This window comes from Bombina bombina, chromosome 4, assembly GCF_027579735.1.
Source record: "Bombina bombina isolate aBomBom1 chromosome 4, aBomBom1.pri, whole genome shotgun sequence".
Lineage (NCBI taxonomy): Eukaryota > Metazoa > Chordata > Amphibia > Anura > Bombinatoridae > Bombina > Bombina bombina.
The window spans coordinates 182,591,233-182,604,038 of NC_069502.1; positions in this window are offsets into that span (position 1 = coordinate 182,591,233).

Sequence of the window (12,806 nt, forward strand, 5' to 3'; positions counted from 1 at the left end):
CTTGGATTGCATATTAATAAAGGGCATTTTTCCTCTGGTTGATATTTCAAAGTCTTGTGAAATTGTTTACTTTACGTATTCAACGTTTGTAGTGATTACCAATCCCTGCTGAACTACCAAAACTGGCTTTAAAAATGGAACTCTAAACTTAACTATAGCTCTAATATAATCATCTAGCAGGAAAGTGCAACAGACTAGTAAATTAGGCTTTTCCTGTTGTTAATTTGCTAACGTTATCCCTCACTGATAAGCTATAGTGATATATTATATTTTTTATAGATGTGCACACAAATAAATCTTAGAAAAAAATATAAATTTACATTTCTTATCAAAGTTTCTTTTTTTCTTTTTACTGTTTAATACATTGCTGATCTTAGTCAAGGATTAATGCAAATAAATATATTTAAAAACAATAGCCCCCAAGTCCCAAGTGCAACTCACTATTCAAAATACATTTCTTCTGTTCAAGGGAGCACCTCTAAAAATAAATATTCTAGCATTTGTGCATTTTTAGTTAAATGATATGCCACAGATGTCACGGCAAGGACCACACAAGAGCTTATATTAAGAATTGGTAAAATGTGTACAATTGCAAATCAAAAATGTAAATAGTGTAATGGCAACAATGTCATTCAATCTATATATGACTTTATGTATATGCCCACTCAAGAAGGATTTTGAAAAATATCTATTCATAAACAAGAACAATAATTATAATAATTACAAATATTTATAAAGTTGATTAGTTAATTTCTTTGCAAGTGTAGAAATAAATTTGAGTTAAACTGAATTTAAAATTACTTCCAGAACATATTTTAAAAAAATATGTCTATTTAATACTGTTATTTAAAATATTAATTACACATTGACAAAGTGCAAGCATAATGGGTGAAGTATAATTATACAATTAGAAATGCAATAATTTGAAATAATATGAATGCACAGATTACTAAACTAAATTAGGGTAAAAGTAAATAAATACTTAAAAACAGATACACATTTCTACATGTGTTTCTCTGTATATATATATATATATATATATATATATATATATATATATATATATTTATTTATTTATTATTAGTAGTAGTAGTTATTTGTAGAGAGAATACTTGTTTCATTACATAGTGTTTCTTTTTTTTTTTTTTTTGCTATCTATATTTATTTAATTTGAGTTTTTAATACATGCAAATTTACTACCACATCATAATGCAATAACAAAACCTTAGCGTTAACTCTTATTTTATTTTGGAAATCTCACACTAACTCAATGAATGTTGAACAGAAATAATTAAATATTAATACAACTGTAAAAATATATTTCCTCAAAGTTATAACATTTATGTTAGGGTATTAAATATCTAAACAATATTTCTACATTGCTGTTTACATTTACATTTATGAAAATAAATAATAGCTTTGATTAAAAGAGGTATTCAAAATGTGTTCTAGTCTTTTTTTTTTTTTTTTTTTTTTATGCCATCCATGGGTTAACGGTAGTTTGTTCCCTTGATGGCAATGTCACTTGTGACATTTCTCTACAACTTTGCTGCACCCAAAATTGTAGGCATGGTGACAATGTGACTGAGATTTTTTGGATATTACATAGGGCGACATTCCTGCCAAGATTGAAATAAAACATTTGATATTAGTTGGGCATTCTTGACATTTTATCTAAAGTAAACTTGGTAATACATAATTCAAAAATATTTAGCAAAAACACATTGTAAAGCAAAAGTGGTGTCCATTTATATATCACAGCAACAGGAATCTTTAGTATGAGTGGAACTATTGATGGAGCAGAAATGTTAAGAATGGCATATCACAAAAAGTAGTAGGGTCCTATCAATTACTAAGATGTTTAGGAAGCTATAAAAGATTAGTAATAACAAATGTAACTTTGCTCCAACATGCACATTTCTTAAAGGCACATGAAACCCAATTTTTTTCTTTCATGATTTAGAATGAGCATGCAATTTTAAACAACTTTGTAATTTACTTCTATTATCTAATTTGCTTCATTCTCTTGATATCTTTTGTTAAAAAGCATATCTAGATAGGATCAGTAGCTGTTGATTGGTGACTGTACATAGATGCCTCATGTGATTGGCTCACACATGTGAATTGCTATTTCTTAATCAAAGGATATCTAAAGAATGAAGCAAATAAGAAAATAGAAGACAATTGGAATGTTGTTTAAAATTGTATTCTCTTTCTGAAACATGAAATAATTTTTTGGGGTTTCACGTTCCTTTAAGTTTTACTGGAGAGCATTATCTTACCTCTATACCTAACGGGGTATCATATTTTATGTTGATTTATATTTATATATCGGTATCATTGGGTCCATAACTTGAAAAAAGCAAATACCTGTACATTAGTATTTACAAATCATATTAAGAAATATGCACCTAAGTTAAATGTTCAACTTTTATGGCACAATTTATCATTAAATACATTTATCTTAAATTACGCAATCATTTGTGCTTTGGATAGCTACTTCATAATGCCACCAGGCTACTTCATAATGCCACCGCCTGGCAAAATTGTCTGTGGAGAACACTGCATATACAGTATACACTATAGAATAAAAATTATTCAAATAAATATTAATAAAAAATGTTTATAAGAGTTAAAAGATAGTTGGTATATGACAATGTGAATGCATGTATGTATGTATACATAACACATATATACACAACTATTCACATATATATATATATATATATATATATATATATATTGCATACAAAGAGAGAAGCGTTCTACCAGGAACGAACAACAGCTCAGTGGCTTGTTCTATGGCGATTTACCACCCGGAAGCAGCCTCTTTTGGACCAGTATGCTTTTCACAGAAGAAAACTTTCCTGAAGTATATCAGTCTGATCCCGCCAAGTAAGGTCAGTCCAGCCCCGAAATACCAGGCAATTCTCCTCTGAACAAGGAACATGACAACCCCAGACGATCGTTTCGGCCTCCTATGGGCCTCGTCAGTAAGGTGCAGCCATATTCCTCTAAGCACACTGGGCAAGAAGTCCACGTCTGGTTTCCCCCATCACCCATAGGGAGACTTCCCCAGGGTCATAATAATTTGCATACAAAGAGAGAAGCGCTCTACCAGGAACGAACAACAGCTCAGTGGCTTGTTCTTTGGCGATTTACCACCCGGAAGCAGCCTCTTTTAGACCAGTGTGCTTTTCACAGAAGAAAACTTTCCTGAAGTATATCAGTCTGATCCCGCCAAGTAAGGTCAGTCCAGCCCCGAAATACCAGGCAATTCTCCTCTGAACAAGGAACATGACAACCCCAGACGATCGTTTCGGCCTCCTATGGGCCTCGTCAGTGAGGTGCACCCCCTATATATATATATAGATAAATAGATAGATAGAGAGATAGATAGATAGATAGATAGATAGATAGATATTTTGGAGCACTTTCCACTCAAATACCTTAAAACATAAAAAATATAAAAAAAATTAGTATATTTTAGTGTTTATTTACTGAAAATATTTTACATTCCAATGTTCTTCACATAGAAGAAAATGTTCTTTGTATTTTTAAATATATTTTCCTATATAAATATTTTTAAATGGGAAGATTATGGGGAGAACATTGGAATGTAAAATATGCATAACATAGATTTATGTTAAACAGCACACTCAATTGAAGTCTATGGGGAGAAAAGGTAACACAGTCACAATATTCAAAGTTAGTGTGCATCAGTTTTCACTCTTGCGCAAACAATTTACTTTCGACTTGTAATAAACTTGGGTTAAAAGTTTACTTCTGGTGGTGTTTTCTCTCTAGTGAAAGTGCTTAATAGCGTGCCACATGTAATCTATTCTTACCCAATGTTGTCAATAATTATTGTCTAATATCTTTCAACAAATGTAATTAACATAATAATAATAATAATAGTGAAAATAGTAATTCAATTCCTCAGACATATTTAGTGCTGAAAGAAAATAAAAATATATCATAAATACTCTCATATGTAATGTGATTTAAAATCTCCTTTTGAGTGTTTATGGCAAAGTTATGGTCAACACAATTCACGGGAAAATGTTCTATACTGCATATATATATACCTGTATATACAAGTTCAAAGTTTATTTCATAATGTTAAAACATAACATATAAGGCACAGTAGAATGAGTCAAGATATGAAATCAACTAAAAATGGTATAATCTAACAAGTTTCTTTGACTCAATACATTTTTACAACATTCCTCATCAGATTTCCAAAACAAGTAGCAGCCAAGTACCCAAGATAATTAGTGTTGATTTTTTTCCCCTTCCAATATATTAAGGCCTACATTACAAGTGGAGCTCAAAATTATTAGTGCTAGAGTGCTAACACTGCTCAAGTTAAATCAATAGCTCTTATATTGTTGCACTCATTACAAGTCGAAATTAAAATAGTGGTGCTGGACTAAAAGCTTTCAGCGAGCAAACATCTGGAGATTGGATAGTGCAGACGTGCTAAATCATAGAGATGTGTAATTGTTTTGTTACAAATTATATTATACAATATTAGTTCTAAAAATATCCATATTAACAAATATCCAAAAGAATCCATTAAGTAATTTAATCCCTTAAGGACCACAACACTTTTCCATTTTCTGACCGTTTGGGACAAAGGCTATTTTTACATTTTTGCGGTGTTTGAGTTTTCCTCTTACTCATTTACTGTACCCACATATATTGTATACCATTTTTCTCGCCATTAAATGGACTTTCTAAAGATACCATTATTTTCATAATATCTTATAATTTACTATAAAAAAAATATAAAATATGAGGAAAAAATGGAAAAAAACACACTTTTTCTAACTTTGACCACCAAAATCTGTTACACATCTACAACCACCAAAAAACACCAATGCTAAATAGTTTCTAAATTTTGTCTTGAGTTTAGAAATACCCAATGTTTACATGTTCTTTGCTTTTATTTGCAAGTTACAGGGCAATAAATACAAGTAGCACTTTGCTATTTCCAAACCACTTTTTTTCAAAATTAGCGCTAGTTACACTGGGACACTGATATCTTTCAGGAATCCCTGAATATCCCTTGACATGTATATATATTTTTTTAGAAGACAAGCCAAAGAATTGATCTAGGCCCATTTTGGTATATTTTATGTCACCATTTCACCGCCAAATGCGATCAAGTAAAAAAAATCGTTTGCTTTTTTCACAAATTTTTTCACAAAATTTTGGTTTCTCACTGAAATTATTTACAAACAGCTTGTGCAATTATGGCACAAATGATTATAAATGCTTCTCTGGGATCACCTTTGTTTAGAAATAGCAGACTTATATGACTTTGGCATTGCTTTTTGGTAATTAGAAGGTCGCTAATCACCACTGCGCACCACAAGTGTATTATGCCCAGCAATGAAGGGGTTAATTTGGGAGCATGTAGGGAGCTTGAAGGGTTAATTTTAGCTTTAGTGTAGTGTAGTAGACAACCCAAAGTATTGATCTAGGCACATGTTGGTATATTTCATGCCACCATTTCACTGCCAAATGCGATCAAATAAAATAAAAAAAGTTACATTTTTCAAAATTTTAGGTTTCTCACTGAAATTATTTACAAACAGCTTGTGCAATTATGGCACAAATGGTTGTAAATACTTCTCTGGGATCCCCTTTGTTCAGAAATAGCAGACGTATTTGGCTCTGGCGTTGCTTTTTGGTAATTAGAAGGCCGCTAAATGCCATTGCACACCACATGTGTATTATGCCCGGCAGCGAAGGGGTTAATTAGGGAGCTTGTAGGGAGCTTGTAAGGAGCTTGTAGGGTTAATTTTAGCTTTAGTGTAGTGTAGTAGAAAACCCAAAGTATTGATCTAGGCCCATTTTAGTATATTTCATGCCACCATTTCACCGTCAAATGTGATCAAGTAAAAAAAATCGTTCACTTTTTCACAAACTTTTTCACAAATTTTAGGTTTCTCACTGAAATTATTTACAAACAGCTTGTGCAATTATGGCACAAATGGTTGTAAATGCTTCTCTGGGATCCCCTTTGTTCAGAAATAGCAGACATATATGACTTTGGCATTGCTTTTTGTTAATTAGAAGGCCGCTAAATGCTGCTGTGCACCATACTTGTATTATGCCCAGCAGTGACGGGGTTAATTAGGTAGCTTGTAGGGATCTTGCAAGGTTAATTTTAGCTTTAGTGCAGAGATCAGCCTCCCACCTGACACATCACACCCCCTGATCCCTCCCAAACAGCTCTCTTCCCTCCCCCACCCCACAATTGTCCCTGCCATCTTAAAGGGAAACTGAACCCAAATTTGTTCTTTCGTGATTCAGATAGAGCATGACTTTTTAAGCAACTTTCTAATTTACACCTATTATCAAATTTTCTTTATTCTCTTGGTATCTTTATTTGAAATGCAAGAATGTAAGTTTAGATGCCGGCCTATTTTTGGTGAACAACCTGGGTTGTCCTTGCTGATTGGTGAATAAATTCATCCACCAATAAAAAAGTGCTGTAGAGAGTTCTGAACCAAGAAAAAAGCTTAGATACCTTCTTTTTCAAATAAAGATAGCAAGAAAAGAAACTGCATGCTTTATCTGAATCACGAAAGAAAACATTTGGGTTCAGTGTCCCTTTAAGTACTGGCAATAAGTCTGCCAGTACTAAAATAAAAGTTTTTTGGAGGGTTTTTAAACAAAAAAAAAAATTCTGCTGTGTAGTATCCCCTCATAGCCCCCAACCTCCCTGATCCCCCCAAACATCTCTCTAAACCTCCCCCTCTATCTTATTGTGCAGGGTACGTCCTTGGTCGTTAACTAATTTTTTTTGTAGGACGTACCCTGTACGTCTTTGGTCCTTAAGGGGCTAAAGGATTATTAATATATACTAACAAAATTAATTTGTATATATTACCATTTAAATCAGCTTTTTTAAAGTTAAATACTTACCTATACTGCACTGGGGAGCCACCTTAAGCCAACCCTTCTTCACAGAGTCCAGGGCCGCAGTTATAGGAAGATTATTGTAACGGATCCAAGAGTCTTCCCTAAAGGAGAAGGACCTGTAGCTCAGGCTCTGGGATCCACGGCACTAACTTCCTATTAGCACAGCCCAAGACCCTGCAAAGAAGTGTGTCTGTTTAACATTGCTCTCCAACAAGCTATAAGTACGTATTAGTGCTACAGGCGACACTGTGCCACCTACAGCAAAGTAACATTTACAATAGTTTTTTTTAAAACAAAAGTAAATGTTAGCAAATATTCAGTATATACTGAATAGTGCAGCAAATTGATATACTGAAAACATTTTTTTTAGAATATTCATTACAAATGATTCATCTGAAAATAATTATTCACTGCGGCACAAGTCTACTAGATTCCCCACCTAACAGACTTCTATGGGGCAGAACTCAGATCCGGGCTTTCACTAAGAGCTAACTGGAAGATGTGCTAAAAGATAGAATAAAGAGTTTTGTACTAAGTATAAAATAATATTTTTCTTTCTATCTAATATATCTATCTATCTATCTATCTATCTATCAGTCTGTCTGTCTATCATCTATCTATCTATCATTCAATCTATCTTTCTATACATACAGTAAATACAAATCCACATACATATATAAATATATACAACTTTGAGTCCATTCCAATCCAACTCCTTGCCATATACTATTTACCTTTAAAACACTTTTTAAACATTTCTTTTAATGAAAAATATATTTTTACTTTTAATATTTATAAATATGTGTGAAATACTTTATTTTATTATATTATATATGTCTTTGTATATATTTTTATTGTAGACCTAACACTTCAAGTTGATCACAACAAATAACTCAGGACTTGTAATTTGAGTGATGTTTTAGAGTGGGCGCTTTATCCATTAAACGTATAGGGGCGCACTTACATTCTGTTAATTCTTTGTGATCATGGACTTGAAATATTAGATTGTGCTCTACACTTAGGGCAAACCCTTTATATTGATAGTGCATTCTGCGCTATCTGCAGCACTCCACTTGTAATCTGGGCCTAAATGTTTATAATTCGAAATTAAATTCATATGCTTTTAATCTATGTTTAGATTTAAAACATTTTGTATATATAAAACAGCAGATTTTATGGCTTTTAATTTGGATCTTTCTATATCTTTTTATTCATATGTGAATTTTGCTTACATCAATCATGACGGAACTTGTTATATTTAACAGGACAGATTTATATGAACATATAAGTTAGGTCCTATATGACCTTCTATTAAAAGAAGCGGATGTATAACAATGTTTTTCTATAGGAGTCACAACCTACCTTGCTTGAGCAGTTAAAGATTTGAGCATCTTAAGCAGTGCAGCATCTTATAAATAATGTGTGAATTTAGGGAATTATTAACTTTCTGTCATACAAGTTGTTGTTTTTTTTTAGGTGAATAGAGTTCACTGCAGAGGATTAAAAATAAATGATTGTGTGCATTGAGTTAGCCCCCAGTTTAACCATCATTTATACTTTATATGACCCTAATAACACTAATGCGGCTTTACCATCACAAAATACTCATATTCATGAGACCACAATTGCAGCTAAAGCTAAATACTCTGATGTAATATCTAAATCCTTCTTCTGTACTTTTAACTAAACTAATCCTAAACTCAACCCCAACTACAATAACCTATTATGGCATCAATGTATTTAACCCTAAATGCAACTGCTCTATTACAAATCACTCTTAACTTTTACACCACCAATGTGATTCCCCACAACAAATCACCACCCTTTGGAAAAAAAACCTTAATTTTGCAGCTTTAAAAACACAATATAAAAAACTATTTACTTTACAATAAAACATACACAAAACGTTGCTTAATATTCCTGAAATGCTGTGTGTCTTTAGGCTCTTCCACCTATCAGTAACAGGGCACTGATAATTGACCATTTCAAAGACCTCACCTATATGTATCAATGTTACCATTTTTAAGACTGACACGTTGAGCCTTGCCAACTTGCTTGTTTTTATTAGAGATGTATTTACTGTGAAAAAATAAAGTTTTGGGGAAGGCCCTTTACTGCTTTAGCATGAAATAATTTGATGAGTTTGAAGTGGTGTTCCTCAAGAGGCCTGCGCAGAGCCCTGATCTCGACCCTACTGAACACTTTTGGGATGAATTGGAATGCTGATTCTAAGCCAGACTTTCTCATCCAATATCATTGCCTGACCTCACAAATGCTCTTTGGCTGAATGGGCACAAATACCCACAGACACACTCCAAAATATTGTGGAAAGGCTTCCAAGAAGAGTTGTCAATGTAATAGCTGCCAGTGTGGGGGTGTCTACATATTATTGCCCTTGATTTTAGAATGGGATGTCCAACAAACTCATAAAGGTGTGATGGTCAAACTTTTGGTCATATAATGTATGGAAACTGTAAACCACAAAGGGCTAGATTACGAGTCGAGCGGTAGTTTGCTCTCCCATTCGCGTGTTAAGTCCGCTCAACTTCGGCATTCCAATGTTCTTCATGTAGCAGAATATGTTCTATTTACTCATAAATACATATTTCTACATAAATCTGATGGTATTTTGGTACAATAAATATCTGTATTTATATATTTTCAAAACATCCAAACAATCCAGTGAACCTCCAGGCATTATGTAGTCACAAAGGATTTTATTCAATGGAGATAAAAAATAGGTAAAGACAGACAGCATAAATGTTGTCTTACGTGTTTCTGCAGTATATGCCTTAGTCATATACATATAAATACATAAATACAATCTGGGCTGCATCTAGTCACTCTGCTGAATAGCATTGACTTTCTGTTGAATCCAATTAGTGACTCTTTTGAAAATTGTGAAGCCTTTAATGCAACCGAGATCATGATGTCACCAGTGGGTAGAGCTTGGCAGCCATTTCAAAGTGACCAGAAAGAATATTCATTTTAAAATAACTTTTATAATATTACTGCTGCATGATATAGAAAGGAATTCTGGAGGATATTTGCAGCTTAATCTAAAGTAAGACTTTAATGTCTTTAATTTTTATATGACATTCTAACATTCTATTTTCAAATTTTTGTTTTTGAATTTTTCAATAAAATTTGAAAATATTTGTTTGAATAATAGAATGTTTAGCTATGTATTCATTTAATTTTGAAATGGGATATTTCGAATATGAATGTGACATTCAAATTCAAAATAGTATTTCTAGTCTGCAACTGTGTTTAATAAATGTAATATTCGAATTCAAAATAGTATTTCTAGTCTATGACTGTGTTTTTTAAATGTAATATTCTAATTTGAATGTCACATTCGAATTTGAATGTCACATTCAAATTCAAAATAGTTCTTCTAGTCAAATACTGTGTTTTATAAATGTAATATTTGAATTTGAATGTGACATTCGAATTCAAATGTGACATTTGAATTCGAAAAAGTATTTCTAGTCTACAACTGTGTTGTATAAATGTAATATTCGAATATGAATGTTACATTCGAATTTGAATATAGAATTTAAATTTGAAATAGTATTACTAGTCTACAACTGTGTTTTATAAATGTAGTATTTGAATTTGAATGTCACATTTAACTTTGAATGTCTCATTCAAATTCAAAAGTGACATTCGATTTCAAAAGTGACATTCGAAAATTGAATTTTTAGAATTTTTAAGAATATTCGTCCTTATCAACATTCTATTATGTAAAATCGAATTTCTACAATAACATTCGTTATAACATTCGAATTTGAATATAAACACATTCGCCCATCCCTAGCCTTTAAGACAATTCTTGATAAATTTATATAACCTTGTTCTATAGCTATTAAAAAATTACTGCACATTCAATGCTTCTTCAAATACCTGGCTTTTCCCAGGCAATTACCTGATTATGAGACATACAATACTAGTGTGAATATATGTATATATATACAGGCAGTCCCCGGGTTACAGACATCCGACTTAAGTACAACTCGTACTTACATACAGAGAAAATAGAGCTTTATCGACCATCCTTCTTTCCAGGATAATCCAAAATACAGAAAATCCAATTGTCACAAGGACAGAAAGTGATGTGATATTTTCTGAACAGGGGCACAGATAGCAAAACAAACTTTATCCTATGCTATCCAAAACTAAAAAAATGTTTGACTAGAGTTTCACCTAAAAAAAGTGCCTGTTCCAACTTACATACAAATTCAACTTAAGAACAAACCTACAGAACCTATCTTGTTCGTAACGTGGGGACTGCCTGTATATATATATATATATATATATATATATATATATATGTATAGTTACTTTTAATAGGTTTTGCACATTCACTAAAGAAAACTAGTCACCTGACTTCTTTAAAGGGTAAACACCCCATTTGTTTGTGATGACATGACTATTGCCTTTATGTGTTTGTAAATGGTTATTCTAATGTGGTAGGTTTCAGTCTTATACAGAACTTTGATATGGATAAGCACATATATTAAAGTTTCTATCTTTCTGGATGATTGGAGCATTTAACTTATAGATGTAATTTTAGCTCCTTATTCAGATATCAAAATGTTTGGGACATTCAATCTGTTGATGTCCGTTTAGTTTACGAATATATTTTGCTGTTGTAAGTACTGTATAAATGTAAGGAGTTTCCTATGTTCATGGTATCCTATTAAGATGCCAAAATATTTGGAATATTTGAAACATTTTAAATGTTGATGTCATTTTAGCTCTTTATTCAGATTTTAAAATATTTGGAACAGTTAATCTGCTAATGCCAAATAAGTTCATTAATATCTTCATCTGTAGACGTAGTTTTTGAATGTTTCACATAATATTATGTAAAAATTAAAATGAGGTTAATCATTTATGACCCAAGAGTGTTTACCTTCTGTAACTTTACATTTTTCTTTTTATTAGCAGGTCCAAAAGTGGCCTTGTATATTTTAGAAGGCATATAGACTGATTGCATGTGTACTGGGTTTTTAGGGGGGAGTTTATTATGTAGCACATTATTTATTATATCCTATTGTACCATACTGTCTGTATGCCTAAATTGAACTTTAATAAAAAAATAATGTATTTAAAAAAAAAAGAGAACGTTATCATTGCATTATGCAATACTCTGGTTATTTTGCCTTCTGGACTAATACGGCTATACAAAGATATGTATTTGTTTATGTATGTATATGTGTGTCTACATATATATATGTGTATACATATGTATTTATGGTTTATGTATGTGCATATATATATATATATATATATATATATATAAAAATATATATATATATTTATTTATTTTTTCCAATTAAATATTTTGAACATGCAATATCATTTTTTTTTTTAAATTTTTCAATTTTTAATGTGTTTATTGCGTTTTTGAAAATAAATACTTTCCAATGTTCGGCACTTAGAAAAAAATGTTCTTTGTGTATATATATATATACTAATATCAGTTTGGTGTATGCACTTTCACCATCCAACAATAGCAGCCAGGGTGCTATAAAGTGTTCAAATATATATTCAGTAAATAAGCACTCACTGGTCTTCAGCCGTCTGTGTATAGTGAATATTTATTAGTACTAATAAATATGCACTATGCACAGACGGCTAAAGACCAGTGAGTGCTTATTACTGAATATATATATATATATATATATATATATATATATATATATATATATATATATATATGTGTATATAAATATATATATATATATTGATACAAAGTCTCAGAGAAAGCGCCACTAATCCTCTCTCACCTTGTTCCCCGGCGTCTTAGCGTGCTTCCGCTCCAGATTCTGACCTCAATAGGTACGGCACAATGGAGAGTGAGT